At 48.9% G+C, this 17,523-nt stretch overlaps 1 protein-coding gene across 8 annotated transcripts in view; it reads left to right on the forward strand.

Moving 5' to 3' along the window:
- The first annotated feature begins 505 nt into the window (after positions 1 to 505).
- LOC149124834 (rho GTPase-activating protein 20-like) overlaps positions 506 to 17,523 on the forward strand; it is a 73,537-nt gene continuing 56,519 nt past the window's right edge. For 2 of the 8 annotated variants that reach the window (XM_089301953.1, XM_089301952.1), the window contains exon 1: positions 16,349 to 16,488. The gene's annotated coding sequence lies outside the window, so the exon portion shown is untranslated. Of the gene's footprint in view, positions 811 to 1,289; positions 1,384 to 10,677; positions 10,967 to 16,317; positions 16,489 to 17,523 lie in introns of those variants that run through there. The other 6 variants (XR_016211594.1, XM_089301943.1, XM_089301946.1 and 3 more) reach the window with 6 other exon arrangements.

Below are 17,523 nucleotides of genomic sequence, written 5' to 3' on the forward strand. Positions count from 1 at the left end.
CTTTCATCTGCTGGTCCTCTCCAAATTAGCGCAATGATGGGAGCTGAGCAGATCCGGAGCCAGTATTCAGGAGCCAGGGGCCCGGTGGCAGGTTCTCAGAATGGAGCACCAGATAAAGTCCCTGGCTTCTGTTTCAGCCTGGCCCAGCCCTGGCCTTTGTAGCCACCTGGGAGGAGGGCGAACCACCAGATGGGCAATCACTGAGAGAGAGCAAGAGTGCTTGCGATGCCCCAGGCACTGCTTCTCTCCCCAAGTGGCTTCAAAGGCCAGCACCGGGCCAGGCAGAAGCCAGGAGGCAAGAACTCCATTCAGGACTCCCAGGAGGGAAGGAGGCAGGATCCAAGTACCTGGGCCATCAGCGGCTGCCTCCCTGGTTCCCAACCTGGAGTAGCGGGATTGGAATCGGCTCTTGGGCACCCCACACTGGACGTAGCAGCATGCAGATGTGTCCCATGGCGCCATGGCAGCTGCCTGTGGGGAGTGAATTTGCACCCTGCGCTGTGACCAGGAATTGTACCCGTAGGTACATCTCCTGCTCAGCCATCCTCAGATGGAAGTCTGCTCCTCATCTGTTCCTGCCCAAAAGCCTGTTCAAGTCTTGAGGAGCCGTCCTCGATGCTGCTGGCGGAGCCTGAGTGAGACCCAGTGCCTCCGGGGTCAGGCCTGAATCAGAGACACTGCAGCCCGGGACAGCCGCATCAGTTACCTTGCCCTTCTGGAAATGTGTAGGCGCGGTCCTCTTCTTGGGCAGTCTGGAAGTCTACCCCTCGGGCCTCGGCTCCTGTTCCAGAGGAGCAGAAACGCTCTTTGGTGAGTTGGGCGCGATGGCCTTGCTGTCGTCATGGGGTAGGTGGGGCCTGGGGTGCAGATAGCAGGCAAGGGGTGTGCATGTGAGGGGTGGAGGGGAGAGGAGGAGGAGAGAGGCGGCCAAGGGAGATTCGGGAGGAGAGAGGAAGGGGGGAGAAGGAAAAGGTGGCGTGAAGGTGGGGTGGCGTGGAAGGAAGGGGAAGGAAGGCGTGTGGGGCAGCGTCGAGGGAGGGCGAGTGTGACAGGAGTGCTGGTGGGCGGGTGGAGGCGGGGGTTGGGAGAGGAAGAACTTTTCCCACGGCCCGGGTTCCATTTTGGAGGTTTCCTGGCCCTGGCTGGAATCAGTCTTGGCCACGTCCGTGAGAAGCGGCCTTGACTCCTGGCCTCTCTTCTCTGGGTGGTTCTGAACCGTAATGTGTGTGCGGGAAAACTGGCCTGGGGCACTCGAATTAACTTGCACGTAATCCGGTGAATTTTCACAGACTGCACACAAGGACTAGAAAGCAGAAGCTTAGAGAAACCCCAGGAATCCCTTTGTGCTCTGTTCCAGCCTGTCCAAGGTTCTGACACCTCATGGTAAGTACTGGATTGTTTTTTCTTTTTAAAGACTGGTGTGAAAGGCAGAGTTACTGATGAGGCAGTGGTGGAGAGAGAGTCAGTGTATGGGTTCACACCCCAGGTGGCTACCATGTCCTGGGGCTGCGCCAGGCTGAAGCAGAAGCCAGGTACTTTATCCAGGACTCCAGTGTGGGTTCGGGTGCCCAAGTCCTTGGGCCTCTTGCTCTGCTTTCCTGGGCTTGTTAGCAGCCAGCTGGATCACGAGTGCAACAACCTGGGCATTTGGGGGTGGGGGCGGGCCGAGCCGTGGCAGAGTGGATGAAGCTGCTGCCTGAAGTAGCAGCATCCCATATGGGTGGTGGTTCAAGCCCCAGCACCTCCACTTCCGTCCCAGCACCTCCGCTTCCATTCCAGCTCTGCTGTGGCCCGGCCCAGCAGTAGAAGAGTACCCAAGTCCTTGGTCTCCTGCAACTGTTTGGGAATCCTGGAGGAAGCTGCAGGCTCCTGCTTCAAATCTGCTCAGGCTGAAAATGGAGAGAAGTGGAGAAAGTTTACAGGTGGCACTGATGGCTTGATGGAAATGAAGGCGTGAGAATGATGCTAGGGTTTGACTTGAGCTGCTGGTGAAATGGTGGGTCAGTTATTGCAGGGGAAGATAGGGGGCCAGAGCAAGAGGTTTCATGGGGAAATCAGCAGTTTGGTTTTGATACATTGAGTTTCCTGTGTGTGTGGTTGTGGTTGTGTAAGGACAGATGTTGATGGAATGGTATGACTTTTTATTTTAGACGATTGGGATAGATTTAAATCCAGAGTGAATTTCTGGGAGCAGCTATTGCAGTTATGTAGGTGACACGATGAGACTCTGAACTGGGACAGTGGCTGTGCAGGGGGAGGATGTGCAAGGTCTGTGTGAAATAGGACCAGTTGGCCTTAGTGACAGTTCAGTTGTAGCTACTGGTACAACTTAACCAATTGAACTTAGGTAACATTGGTGGTTCAGGATAACTCTTAGTTCTAATGCTTGGTGATTAGTGGTGCCGGCCTGTCAGGAGAAGGAAGAAGGGAGTGAGTGAGCTCAGCCCAGGAGGTGTGGAGTTTTCCGCCTGTGGGCTCTCGCAGGGAAGACACCTGGCAGCCTGCCTGGGCTGTGAGCATGGAAAGGGAGACTCACTGCTCCTAGGATGTCAGATGTGTGTATGATTGCTTTGGAACCTTAAGAGTTGCTGCTTTAGCTTCAGACTTAGTAATCTGGGGTTGCATTGAGAAAAACAGCATTGAAAGAAATGCTCCCAAAGGAAATTAGATATTGCATTCTAGGATCACAAAACAGTTAGTGCTTTATGATCCACTTGTTCTGCAATCTTCTACTCTAAAGAAATAAAAATGCAAACAAACATTCACGTGCAAAGATGTTTAAAGTCACCTTAGTTGTAATGAAGAATGGGATAAATGCACAGAAGGTAATCCTCCGTGTTAGCATGCTCATTCTAGTGAAGGGGTTATGGTGGCTTTTATCCTCTCCTTTTTGAATGATTGTGATTTACAGTTTTTCAAACCTGAGCATGTCTTCCTTTCTGATGAGGGAGGAAAAATGAAGTTAGGAATAATATATACATGGAAAAGAATAATATATAAGTAAGTAGCAAATTCTGCTGCATCCATAGAGTAAAATGTTAGAAAGCTATTTAGTTTTTTAAGATTGTATGGATGTAAGTAGGTATGTATGTATTTGAGAGGCAGAGTTACAGACAGTGAGAGGGAGAGACAGAGAGAAAGGCCTTCCGTCTGGTGGTTCACTCCCCAAATGGCCACAACGGCTGGAGCTGTGCCGATCCGAAGCCAGGAGCCAGGAGCTTCTTCCTGTCTCCGGCATGACTGCAGGGGCCCAAGGACTTGAGCCATCTTCCCCTGCTTTCCCAGGCCATAGCAGAGAGCTGGATTGGAAGAGGAGCAGCTGGGACTAGAACCGGCGCCCACATGGGATGCAGGCGCTGCAGGCAGAGGATTAACCCACCCACCCACAACGGCAGCCCCGAAAGCTATTTCTTTTGTTATGAAAAGTTTTTAAGTAGGTGGGTAAATGCTTATAAAGTGTTAAGGATCACCTCTTAGTTGAGCCTGTGATTATATGAGCATATACGTCTTCTGTTGGCAAGCTGGCATCAAAAGGGGTTTTCGTGGGATTGATTTTGAATACTTGTTTTCTTATTTTCCAAAATAGTTTTAAATACATTTATTTTCCTTTTTCTTTTTTAATAGATTTTTTGACCTCTTTTAACTTGAAAAATTTTGTTCTATTCCTGTTGATGCTACCATTTGAGAAACTACACATATGCTCTACTGTACCAACATACACACATACTTTAGTTTTTCAACTTCTATTTAATAACTATAAATTTCCAAAGCACAATGTTTGGATTATAGCGGCTTTTCCCCCAGTAACATCCATCCCACCCGCAACCATCCCATCCCCCACTCCTTCTCCCATCCCATTCTTCATCAAAATTCATTTGCAATTCTCTTCATGTATAGAAGATCAAATTAGTATATACTAAGTAAAGATTCCAACAGACTGCACCCACACAGACACACAAAGTATAGAGTACTGTTTGAGCAGTAGTTTTAGCATTCATTCACAGAGTACAACACATTAAGGACAGAGATGTTACATGGGGAGTAAGTGCACAGTGACTCCTGTTGTTGATTTAACAATGGACACTCTTATTGATGACGTCAGTAATCACCAGAGGTTCTTGTCATGAGCTGCCAAGGCTATGGAAGTTCCTCTGGAGTTCACCAACTCTGATCTTCTTTAGACAAGGCCAGAGTCAAAGTGGAAGTTCTCTCCTCCCTTCAGAGAAAAGTACCTCCTTCTTTGCTGGCCTGTTCTTTCCTCTGGGATCTCACTCACAGCGTTCTTAAATTTAGGTCATTTTTTTCTTTTGCCAGAGTGTCTTGACTTCCCATGCCTGAAATACTCTCATGGGCTTTTTAGCCAGATCCGAATGCCTTAGGGGCTGATTCGGAGGCCAGAGTGCTGTTTAGGGCTTTGGCCATTCTATGAGTCTGCTGTGTATCCTGCTTCCCATGTTGGATTGTTTTCTCCTTTTTAATTCTATCAGTTAGTAGAAGCAGACAGTAGACTTGTTTATGTGATCCCTTTGACATTTAATCCTCTCATTATGATCACTTATGAACTGAAACTGATCACTTTAGACTAGTAAGATGGCATTGGTACATGCCACATTGATGGGATTGAATTGGAATCCCCTGGCACGTTTCTAGCTCTACCATTAAGGGTAAGTCTGAGTGAGCATGTGCCGAACTGTACATCTCCTCCCTCTCTTATTCCCACTCTTATATTTAACAGGGATCACTTTTCAGTTGAATTTAAACACCTAAGAATAATTGTGTGTAAATTAAAGAGTTCAGCCAATGGTAATAAGTAGAACAAACAAATACTAAAAGGAATAAAGTAGTAAGGTGTTCCTGGACAGTCAGGACAAGGGCTGATCAAGTCATTGTTTCTCATCTGAGATATTTCTATCACCAAACATTTTCTACCAGTGATATTCAACCTTTTTTTTTTTTTAAGATGTATTTATTTATTCATGTGAAAGGCAGAATTACAGAGAGGCAGAGGCAGACAGAGAGGTCTTCCATCTGCTGGTTCACTCCCCAGATGGCCACAATGGTCAGAGCTATGCCGATTCAAAGGCGGGAGCCAGGACCTTCTGGGTCTCCCATGTGGGTGCAGGGGACCAAGGACTTGAGCCATCTTTTGCTGCTTTCCCAGGCCACAGTAGAGAGCTGGATCGGAAGTGGGGCATATGGGATTCGAACCGGCACCCATATGGGATGCCGATGCTGCAGGTGGCAGCTGTATCTGCTTCGCCACAGCGCCAGCCCCTCAACCTCTATCGTTTTTACCTTCAGCTTTTGGAACGTTTTCGGCCGTCATTACTTCCAATATTGCCCCTGTTCCTTCCTTTCTTCTAGTATTCCTGCTTTGTGTGTGTCATACCTTTGTAATTGTCCCATAATCTTAGGCATTCCATTAGCGTTTTCCCCATTTCTTTCTTTGGCTTTTAGTTGAGGAAGTTTTTATTGATACACACCCGCTCACGGATTGTCTTCTCTCTAGTGTCTAGTCTGATAATGAGCCCCTCCAAGACATTCTTCGTTTCTGTCTCAGTGGTTGTTTTGATCTGGCGGCCCCTTTTGATTCTTTGAGAGTTTCCATCTATCTGTTTGCATTATTCATGTGGTTCTGTATATCGTCCAATTTTTCTATTACAGTTGTTTTAATAACCCAGTCAGACAGCTCCAGAATCTTTGCCGTGGTAGGGCCTGGTTTTGATGCTTGCTTTGTCTCTTCAGACTGCATTTTTCTTGCTTTAACTTTTTTTTTTTTTTCTGAAAGCTGGACACAATGTATCAGGTAATAGAAAGCAAAGTAAGCAGGTCACTTAGTGTGAGGTTTATGTTCCTCTGGGTGGGAGTTAGGCTATTTAATGTTTGCTTTGCTGTAGGTATCAGAGGTTTCATTTTCCTTTTGGGCCTTTATTTTGCTGTCTCACACTCTTTTTTGGGGTTTCCCTAGAAATTCCTTCTTAAATAGAACCTGTGTCTGGTATAGATCTGGAGCCCGGGTGATGTGCTAAAGTATTGAAGGAAGAAAGCATGTATAATCTTAGGATTGAATATTTGGTTTCATTGGCCTTCACCCCTAGCCTGTAGCTTTCACAATACTTTTCTAGCCTTTTTCTTTGCTCTTTTATCCCCTGTGTAAGACAGCAAGTCTTCCAGGGGCAGGAGTTGGTTAATTGCCCTTCCCCAAGGTCGATTAGGCTCTAAGGTAGAGTGGTCTCCTTGTTCTCAAGTGGAGAACATATAGGCAGGGCTATTTCAAAATGATGGCCTTTCCTCTCCCCTGTGGTCTGTATATGTATGTGTGGTGTACATGGCCCGTAATTTCTTTCTTCAGTCTTCAGGAGAGCGGCATTTTGGTTGATTGCCTATCTTTGCTGTTGTGAAATGAGCTGCAGTAAATATGACTCTTCCATATGCTGATTTCCTTTCCCTTGCGTATATTCCCCGGGGTGGAACGGCTGGTTTGTCTATATTCAGGTTTCTGAGGTTTCTCATACTGTCTCCCACAGTGGCTATACCAGTTTACATTCCCACCAACAGCGGAGCAGGCCGCCTTTCCCCCCCCTGACATCCTCAAGGCTGTTGTAGTATTGCTGTGCATTTCCCTGATGGCTAGTAACCCTGAGCATTTTTGCATGTGTTTGTTGGCCATTTGGATTTCCTTTCTTGAACCATGCCTGCGGAAGTCCTTGGCCCGTTTCTTGAGTGGGTGGTTTGTTTTGCTGCTGTTGAGTTTCTTGAAAACCTCTGGTAGTGAATCCTTTACCAGCTGCATACTTTGCAGATAATTTCTCCCATTCTGTTAGTTGCCTCTGCGCTTTGCCGAGTGTTTTGCTTGCAGTGCAGAAGCTTCTCAATTTGGTTTTTTGCTTTTTGCCCTCTTCTATTCCTTTCTTTAATCTGTTGTGATTCTCAGATAGTGGACATCCTTGGTTGAAATGGTCCCCAGAGCCTGTATTTTCTTTGTAGCTATGTGGACGGGATTGGTCCTAGACGTTCTTTCTGAGCCACGGCACTGTCTGCGTATACAAAGGCTGTTGATTTTCTATCCTGCCACTTTACCAAACTCTACTCTGAGTTTCGATAGTCTCTCAGTGGAGTCGTGTGGATCTCCTCTGTATGGAATCATGTCCTCTGCCAATAGTGATAGTTTGACTTCCTCCCTCCCAATTTGTATCTAAGGTTGAGAAAGGAGAGAAAAAGTACCAACGTGATAACGTGCACGTAGAAAATGCCAAGAGGGACCTCAGACGCTACATTTACGTATTCTATGGTGCTTTGTGGAAGACACGGTTTGTCCTAGTTCAAGCATGCTCCATCCATTAAATGCAGGCCTAGACTGTGGAGGGCGGAGGTTGGGGAGCAGACCTGTCTTCAGTGGAGAACTCTGTAGATCACAGGTGTCTCAAGTCCCTGTGCGAGTGGGTACCCAAGTGTCTGAATAAATAAACTACATTGATTTCCTCATGCGTAAGTCATAGATAATACCACACGGAACGTTTCTAAGGTAGAAGAGAAAGAATGGGTACCAACACTTTTTTTTTTTTTTTTTTTTTTTTTTTTTTTTTTTTTTTGGACAGGCAGAGTGGACAGTGAGAGAGAGACAGAGAGAAAGGTCTTCCTTTGCCATTGGTTCACCCTCCAGTGGCCGCCGCTGATCCAAAGGCAGGAGCCAGGTACTTATCCTGGTCTCCCATGCGGGTGCAGGGCCCAAGGACTCGGGCCATCCTCTACTGCACTCCTGGGCCATAGCAGAGAGCTGGCCTGGAAGAGGGAGCAACCGGGACAGAATCCGGCACCCTGACCGGGACTAGAACCTGGTGTGCTGGCGCCACTAGGTGGAGGATTAGCCTAGTGAGCTGCGTTGCCTGCCACCAACACCTTTTCTAAGAGTGAGTTAAATTCCTTTTCAAATTCTATGTTAATAGGGTAGGTAATGTATATAATATCAAATTGTAATGAACTGTAGTAGTTGGCCTTGATGTAGTATTTTATTTATAGCTATGTCTTCCTTTTCTTAATTTATTTTTTTGAAGATCTTATTTATATGAAATTCAGGGAGGGAGGTAGGGAGGGAGAGGGAGAGGGAGAGGGGGAGGGAGAGAGAGAGAGAGAGAGAATCGCTATGGAGAGGTCTTCCATCTGCTGGTCTGCTACCCAATTGGCTGCAATGGGCGGGGCTGAGCGGATCTGAAGCCAGGAGCCAAGAGCCTTCCCGGGGTGTACCGCCTGGGTGCAGGGGCCCAAGGATTTGTCCCTCTTCTGCAGAGAGCTGCGCCGCGGAAGTGGAGCAGCCGGGAATCGAACCGGCGCCCATGTGGATGCAGGCGCTGCGGGCGGTGGCTTTACCCGCTCCCCCACAGCGCCGGCCCCTCCTGGGAGCCTTTCCCCGTGGGATCCAGCTGTCTGCTGCCATGCCTGGGAAAGCAGAGGGAGACGGCCCAAGGACTCAGGCCCCTGAACCCAGAGTGGAGCACCGGATACAGTCCCGGGCTTCTGCTTCGGCCTGGCCCGGTCCCGGCCTTAGTAGCCACCTGGGGGTTGAACCCCCAGAGGGACGATCCGTGAGAGAGAGCAAGAGGCAAGAGGGCTCGCGATGCCCGGTGCTCTGCTTCTCTCCCCAAGCGGCTCCAACGGCCAGCGCCGGGCCAGGCAGAAGCCAGGAGGCTTGACCTCCATTCAGGGCGCCCAGGAGGCCGGGAGGCGTGGTCCCTGGGTCACAGGCTGGAGAGGCCGCCCCGCCTGCAGCCCTGGGGCTTCGGACGCTGGACGCGGCAGGCAGCGCGCAGGTGCGTCCCGCGGCGCCACGGCGGCCGCCCATGGGGAGTGCGCCTGCGCCCGGCGCTGTGACCCGGAAGTGGCCCCTTGTGCCCCGGAAGTGGCCCCTTGTGGCCCGCGGCGCTCAGGTAGGAGTCCTCGCGGGTCCCGTCCGCTGCTGCCGGAGAGCCCGCGCGAGCCGTCGGGAGCCGTCCTGGACGCTGCCGGCGGAGCCTGCGGGAGACCCAGCGCCCCCGGGGTCAGGCCGGGCTCAGAGAGGCTGTGGCCCGAGGCTGCCGCGCCGTTTCCCAGGCGCGGTTCTCTTCTTCGGCCCCTCGTGGAAGCAGCGGCCTTCGCGGGCCCCTGTGCCGCCAGCAGACCGTGCCCCCTTGGCGGTGAGTGATGCGGGGGCTGTTGGGGTTTCCCGCTGCGAGTCTTCGCTGCCGGCGTGCCTGTTGCTCTCGGGTCCCGAAGGCGCGGGTGGAGTCGCGTTCTTGCTGTGCGGACGGTCGGTCTGGAACTTTGCCCAGTGTGCGAGCAGCTGTGCCAGAGCAGAGGGGCCTCCGTCTCCTCCCGGAGCGGCCCCGCGTTTCCGTCTGTTTGCGTTTTGATGGCCCAGCCGCCCTGCTCGAGACCCCCGAGACTGCTGACGGGGAGGAATAAGAGCGAAAACGCTCGTCTGTTTCCTGGTCTAGGAGGACAGTTTCCGGTTAACTGGCATTTGGTGTGATGTTAGCGCTCTGTGGGTTTTCAGTGAGAGGCCATTGTCAAGCCGAGGTTTAGCTTCTGTTCCTGATTTGATGATTCCTTTTTATTTTGATATCGCCAAAGCGGTGGGAGTTTTTGTGAAATAGGTTTTCTGTGTCTATAGGGATACTTTGTGGGCTTTCCCCATGTTTATTCTGTTCTGTGATATATTGATTGTGTATGGTAGCCATCCTTGCATTCCTGGAGTTGCACCCAGTATGCTAAGCTTTGGTTGTGCTTCAGGAGTGCGTTTGGTAATATTTTGTTGAGGAATGTGACAGCGCAGTCATGACAGATACGTATGTGCCGTTTTCTTTATGATGCATTTGTTTTGGATGTTGGGAAAATGTTGGTCCGAAGGGATGAGATGGAAGATTTTTCCCCTTCATCTCCTTTTTGGAAGGGTTTGCAAATCACGGGTTTTAACTATCCTTCCCACAGGAGTTCTGTGTTAATAGGCCAGGTGATGCATATAGTATCAAGTTTGATATAAACTCTAGTAGTTGGCCGTGATGTAGTATTTTATTTATAGCTATGTCTTCCCCCCCTTTTTTTTTATATAAAGTTCTTATTTGTTTATTTGAAATTCAGAGTTATATGCAGAGAGAGAGAGAGAGAAAGAGAAAGTAAGTCTTCCATCTGCTGGTCCTCTGCAAATTGGCTCAATGATGGGAGCTGAGCAGATCCGGAGCCAGTATTCAGGAGCCAGGGGCCCGGTGGCAGGTTCTCAGAATGGGGCACCAGATAAAGTCCCTGGCTTCTGTTTCAGCCTGGCCCAGCCTTGGCCTTTGTAGCCTCCTGGGAGGGGGGCGAACCACCAGATGGGCAATCACTGAGAGAGAGCAAGAGTGCTTGCGATGCCCCATGCACTGCTTCTCTCCCCAGGCGGCTTCAAAGGCCAGCGCTGGGCCAGGCAGAAGCCAGGAGGCAAGGACTCCATTCAGGACTCCCAGGAGGGAAGGAGGCAGGATCCAAGTACCTGGGCCATCAGCGGCTGCCTCCCTGGTTCCCAACCTGGAGTAGCGGGACTGGAATCGGCTCTTGGGCGCCCCACACTGGACGTAGCAGCATGCAGATGTGTCCCATGGCGCCATGGCAGCTGCCTGTGGGGAGTGAATTTGCGCCCTGCGCTGTGACCAGGAATTGTACCCGTAGGTACATCTCCTGCTCAGCCATCCTCAGATGGAAGTCTGCTCCTCATCTGTTCCTGCCCAAAAGCCTGTTCAAGTCTTGAGGAGCCGTCCTCGATGCTGCTGGTGGAGCCTGAGTGAGACCCAGTGCCTCCGGGATCAGGCCTGAATCAGAGACACTGCAGCCTGAGACAGCCGCATCAGTTACTTTGCCCTTGTGGAAATGTGTAGGCGCGGGCCTCTTCTTGGGCAGCTTCCGGAAGTCTACCCCTCGGGCCTCGGCTCCTGTTCCAGAGGAGCAGAAACGCTCTTTGGTGAGTTGGGCGCGATGACCTTCCGTCGTCACGGGGTAGGTGGGGCCTGGGGTGCAGATAGCGGGCAAGGGGTGTGCATGTGAGGGGTGGAGGGGAGAGGAGGAGGAGAGAGGCGGCCAAGGGAGATTCGGGAGGAGAGAGGAAGGGGGGAGAAGGAAAAGGTGGTGTGAAGGTGGGGTGGCGTGGAAGGAAGGGGAAGGAAGGCGTGTGGGGCAGCGTCAAGGGAGGGCGAGTATGACAGGAGTGCCGGTTGGCGGGTGGAGGCGGGGGTTGGGAGAGGAAGAACTTTTCCCACGGCCCGGGTTCCATTTTGGGGGTTTCCTGGCCCTGGCCGGAATCAGTCTTGGCCGCGTCCGTGAGAAGCGGCCTTGACTCCTGGCCTCTCTTCTCTGGGTGGTTCTGAACCATAATGTGTGTGCGGGAAAACTGGCCTGGGGCACTCGAATCAACTCGAGGTGATCGTACTGCTGTGGCTTGAACCGACGTCTCTATGAGACTACCTGCCAAAGCAGTGTCTCCATCCTCAGCCTCTACCATGGGATCTACATCTCTGTTTGCATTGCCTCTTAGACACACACTTGAGTGTCCTGCAGGTACCGCAGACTTCCTGTTCCATTCAAACCTGCTCCACACATTGCACTGATCTCTGTATTGGCGGCTCCATCTGACTTGCCTTCCAAGTTGGCAAGCTTGGCAGCACCCTCTTTACCAGCATCTGTCTCCTAGTAGTCACCGAATCTATGTCAGTGGTGGCTCAGGTCCTACACAAGCCCTCAGGCCGAGGCTGCCTGCTGCCAAGTCTCATTGCTCTCCGGATTCTTTCTTCCAGGCTTTTCTGCTTCAGGCCTGCATACCACCTGCATTTCCCTAGAAAGCACAGGGGACTGTCTGATCTTTTCTCATCTCCTCTTGCATACTTTCAAAAGCCCTAATCCCTTAGGGGGGCATTCCAAGGCCTTGTTCTCAGGTCTGTTCACAGCTTCCTTTTCCAAGCTGCACAGCCCCTGCTTCTGTCATGCCAGACTTGCCACTGCTCTGCAGATAGGCAGCCACTACTTGATGTTCCTCAGTATTTTCAGCTTGAGAAAGTCGTAGCCATGTTTCAAAATATCCAACTCAAGGGTCTTCCTTCTCTGTGATACTTTTCTCTCATCCTCCCAGGCAGGGATACGTTTCCAGAACTTGCATAACACACTGCTTATCTTCGTAAAGTGCTTAACCCATTTTATCAGCATGTATTTGCTAAATACCTGTATCTCATAGAAGACTGTGAGCTTGTCCAGGGCAGGCCTTTTCTCTCTGCTTTCATTCCTATAGTCCCTGGTACACAGTTGGTATTCAGCCTATGCAGAACTAACAATACACTCACTGGTGGGTGTTGGGACAGGAACTGATGGTTTATGAAGGGTCTGGTCTCAAGAACAAGGGCACGAGGGCCAAGGAAGGGGACAGCAACAGAATCAGCATTCTTGAAGCACTTTCACTTGTCAGGGTTCTTAGTGTACCATCGTCTCATTTCTAAATAACAGCACAAGGAGGGAAAGCAAGAGTTTTATTTAATTATACCACATTGTACTGTTTAATCCTCTTCAAAGCTCTGTGAGGAAGGCACTGCTGATCCCCTTTGAAATAGGAGGCTAAAGGAGGTGGGGACCTGCCCTAGGCCATATATCGAAAACAGTAAAGCCCCAGTTTAAAACCTGCTCTGCTGTGTCCCTCCTGGGGTTGGAACCCCAGGTTCCAGTAGTTCTAGAGGTGGCGTATCAGAGAGGTGTAGCTCATAAAAACCAGTGGTACTTTTCTTTTGGGCTTGTCTTTGTATGGAGCAGAACCACAGGGACTTGTCCTATGTTACTAAGGACCCTTCTTAATAACTCTGTGGCCTCATGCTGTGATTTGTTAATATAGGTCCTGTGTCCTGGTTCCCACCAGTGGTCATCTTTCTTTGAGCTATCGGAGGAGTCTGAGGTGGGCATCTTGCCACCCGGGGACTGGAACTGACTTTTGAGAGGGACCCTTAGGTATGAAAGGAGATTTTCTGGTAGGGTTAAGACCAGAGGGTTTGAGGGGTCCACAAGGTCCCTGGCGATTAGTCTTTGTTTCTTATTTCTTTATTTCAAAGGAAGAGAGAAATATTTCATCCCTTAGTTTCCTTCCCTAGTGCCCACAACAGCTGGAACTGTATCTGAAGCCAGGGCCTGGGAACTCAATCCAAGTCTCCTATGTGAGTGGCAGGGATGTAAGTACTTGAGCCTTCACCTGCTGCCTCCCAGGGTGGATTAGCAGGAAGCTGGAATCAGGACTTCAGCCAGGACTTGATCCTGGGCACTCTAACATGGGCTGTGGGGATTCCAGCAGTGGCTTAGCCACTATACCAGAAGCCATTCCTTGATTAGTCTTCCGTTCCCTCCTTCACAGGGTGGCTGGCTGCTTGGGAGGGGTTTGCATCACCACTGCTAACAGGGCCTGCTGCATAATTTTGTGAGCGCCTTGTTCCTAAGGCAGGGATAAAGTGCCACTAAAGGTACTAAGTCATAAAGCTCTTTCCTTTCTCCCGCATACCTCCTTGGCTCAGCCTCATGTTCTTTGGACTCGCTTACAAACCGAGGATTTTGAGTCACCACCAGCAGAGGTTTACACCCAGTGAAGGCCCTTCTGAGTACCAGCGCTGTGTGATGGCTCCTTTGTGACCATGTAGGCTGCGCTCGTGAGGTTGGCCTTGGCTGCTGAGTATAACCCATTGGCTGTGACTGTATAAGATTACATTGTATTCCAACATAAGCGGTTGCTATTTTGTATGATAATTCTGATATTTCACCATTAAAGCAATGCTGCAGGGAGCAACGTGGATTATCCATACCAGAGCATTCCTGGAACTGTTTTGATGACTTGTGTTAGTTCAGAATCACTAGGTCTTTGCTAGCATTCTGCAGTAGGCAATGGCATTGCAGGCCAGCTCTCTCCCTAGCACAAGGCTAACCGCGTTGAAATTTACACAGGTGTTGAACAGATCTCCGCACCTGCAGTGTGGAAAAGACTAGAGCAGTGCCCTCTTGTGCCTGACTGCCCTTCTTTCTGCCTCTTTGCTTTGTACATTATTAAATGTGCTCTCAAACCACTAGGACTCACAGCTGAAAATAAAGTAGGTTGGTGGACAGTCACAGACAGCACTGTCCACTCACCAGGCCCGGGTTGTTTCTCCTTAAGCACTGTACCAGATGCCCTACTCCACCCATTAATAACTCTTGTCCTTTCCGAGTTGTTAGCTGTGTCATAAAATTTCTAGATTTCTGAGGGGTTTTGTAAATCTTAAAGTAGAAGATAAGAACTTTTGCTGCCAGTGTTTTGGCTTAGCTGGTAAAGACACCCCCCATGATACCAGCGTCCCATATGGACGCTGATTCAGATTCCCAGATCCACTTCCAATCCAGCTCTCTGCTAATGCACTTGGCAGGGCAGCACAAGATAGCCCCAGTGCTTGGGCTCCTGCACCCACGTGGGAAAGCCAGAAGAGGCTCCTGGCCATTGTGGCCATCTGGGGAGTGAACTAGTGTATGGAAGACCTCTCTCTTTCTCTTTTCTCTTTCTCTTTCTCTTTCTCTCCCTCTCTTTCTGTAACTGTGCCTTTAAAATAAATAAAATGTTTTTTTTTTTTAAAAAAAGAACCTTTAACCATTCAAAGAAAGCCTCAAGTAGAAAGAAGAAGAATCTTGCAGACCCACAGTACTCACTGACCTAAAATCTTGCCTGAAATTCTTGTTGAAGTTTGCTGATATTTATAATTTCTGATGATTATAATTTCTGATGATCATCAGAAATGACACATACTGACTTGTGTGAAGTGAGCTAGTAGATATTCTTGGCCTGTGTAAAAGTCACGTCTGCTAGTTTTACAAGATGTAACTGCTACGCTCCTGAGCTACTCGAGAGCTGTTGGGTAGAGATGTTATTACTGGCAGAGTCGTCACACTGCACAGCCCCCGTGGGCATCGTTACGCCCTGTGACTGGCATTTCCAGGGCTAGTGCTGTGCACACTGGGGAGGCCTTACCCACAGGTGGTGTGGTGTCTGCACAATGTCTGCATGATGGTTCTCCCTCATTTGGATGGCTGGTAGGGTTCTGTTAGTACACAGCCCCTCAACTTGTGACTTTTCAAAATTGCTCAAGCACGCGTTTTTGAGTCACCTCGGAGGGGAACAGTTGGGGCCCTGGGGGATTGATTGCCCACTGTTCTAGAGACTAGAACAGACCTACCCTTGCCTCCTGGAACTTTCTCTGAGTTAGAAACCTCTTAGAGTTATTATAAATCCTTGAAATATTTTATTTCATGGTGTATCTTTAAGTAGAGGTATCTTAAATTAGTGCAGCAATCATAGACTTATTTTTATTATATTTTTATTAAGTAGGAGGGAGGAAAGCATTGTTGGTCAGCGCACATGGTGCTTAACGTGGAATCTGGAGGTGGAGATGGTGTTTTCTTACTTCAGAGTTTGTGATTTCCAACTCTTGCCAAGGGTAAACACTAGAATTAGGTCTAGGCTGTGGTTCTAGCTGGTATGCCTCTGTTTCAAATTTCATCTCGCTTCTGCTTGGCATCAAGATTTCCAGCTTTCCAAGGCTGGCCACAAATTCAAATCAAGTGTCTAAACCAGTAGTTAGAGGAAAAGATCCCGCAGTGGTAATGGTACTGCTAAATGAATTATTTGTTGTATATCAGACTCCTCATCACCTAGTTGAAATATCTTTGTGTTTTCTTGTTTTCTGCAATAAAAGTCATTCAGACTTACCGAAACTATACATTTGCATTCCTTCCACATGTGAGACAGTGTTTTTCTAAATCATTGGGCTTCTAAATTCCTGTGGGTAGGGGCTAGTGTTGTGCAGTGGGTCAAGCCACCACCCGTAATGCCAGCATCCCATACTTGTTTTCTTTCTGTAATCCAGTCGTTGAAAAACAAAACCACTCCCAATGCATGAGTCCTATAAAAGCAGTTTCACTTTATTTGAACACTCTAGGGAGAAAATCAGAGGAGTATGTACTGTACCTAAAGAGAAAAACTGTCAAATTTTAAATCGAATGGTGGAATAAATTCCATGGCAAAAGTGAAGCAAACAGCTGACCCGCGGCCCCACCGCACTGGAGCCTGGCCTCGCTGTCTACTTGGTACAGACAGCAGGAGCTCCGGAGAAGCCTGGAGCCACATCCCGTGTGCAAGCCTGTGTGGGCTTGGTCTTTGTTTTCTGATTGGTTGGTGTCTGAAGGGAATCCAATCAGAATTGACGCATGCTGTCGAATACCGAGTTTATAAAAAGGGTGCTCAGTGTTGCTGTTTCCCTTTTCTCTTCTTAGCATCCAGTGTCGTGGAGTTCTTTGTTGGAACATGTGCTGAGCACTGGCGCCAAGCCTTCAAACAAGGAGGTGAGCAGCCAAGAGCAACACCTGCAGGAAGGGCTGGGCTGCTGGTGTCGGAGGAGTGGCAGTAGGTTCAACAGGACCCTCAGGTTTGTCCCTCCTCGCCTGGTGAGTCTTCTTGAAATGTTTGTGCATATCATATGCCGGCCCTGGCCACAGGCAGGGGACACTCGGGCCTTCAGGAGCCAGGGGAAAGGAAGGATAAATTGTGTATTATATTGTATGTTATAAATTGAATGCTGTATATTCAATTTGTATTATATATTATAAATTTCATGTCACATGTTCTAAATAGGCTTTACATTGTATATCGTAAAATGTGTATGTGCTCGGAGGTATCACATACGGTTCCAGAAGGAATGGGCCTACCTGGCTGAATTGTCATGCCAGGATGGGTGAACCAGCAGGTGAGTCATCTTCTGTCGGGTGGGCACTTACGATGCCCAGCGACTGCGTTAATTTCCAGGTTTCTTGTGTTATTTTCTGGATTTATAGTTCTGCTTGGTGGATAGGAGCTGAGAAAACGGATCTAGTCATCCAGAAAGGAAGTTCCTGCTCACAGGCTTTGACTCCTGTTTTTCCTAATTTGCTAAGCTAGTTTATCTCAGTTTACATGGAAGGTTCTGCAACACAGCAGTGATAGCATTGACTGGGAAACCCCCCAAAATGGTTGTATATCGATGTCATTGCCCCACTGAATTCTAATTCTGCCTCTGTGATATCCAGTGTTGCCCTAATTTTATGAAAAAGTTCTTTAGCAAGATATTGTTAGATTGTCTTAACGAATGCGGCTATATGGGGAGACATACGATGTAAACTTCACATATCCCAGTCATATTATTACATTAGCTAGGACTGTGGGGACTCTGTTTATCATCAGAGGCAAGTAGATCAGAGGATGGCACCGAAAGTTTGAGAAGGAAGCATTATTCCCTAAGTATATTTGTTGCAGGTATAAAACTATAAGGTTCTGAATAACTCAATACTGGTTCTTTTTATTTCTAAGTTAGATTTTGAAATATTGAAATCACTTGGATTATGATATTTTTCGGTCGGAGAGGAGAGGGGTATTGTTTCTGCACAGTATCCACAATGGTTGCCATGCCATTGGTTGTGAAACTTTGGTTGACGAAATGAAATCCC

Source organism: Oryctolagus cuniculus, chromosome 8 (assembly GCF_051225735.1).
Source record: "Oryctolagus cuniculus isolate XC-2025 breed Fujian yellow rabbit chromosome 8, ASM5122573v1, whole genome shotgun sequence".
In the NCBI taxonomy this organism is placed as follows: domain Eukaryota; kingdom Metazoa; phylum Chordata; class Mammalia; order Lagomorpha; family Leporidae; genus Oryctolagus; species Oryctolagus cuniculus.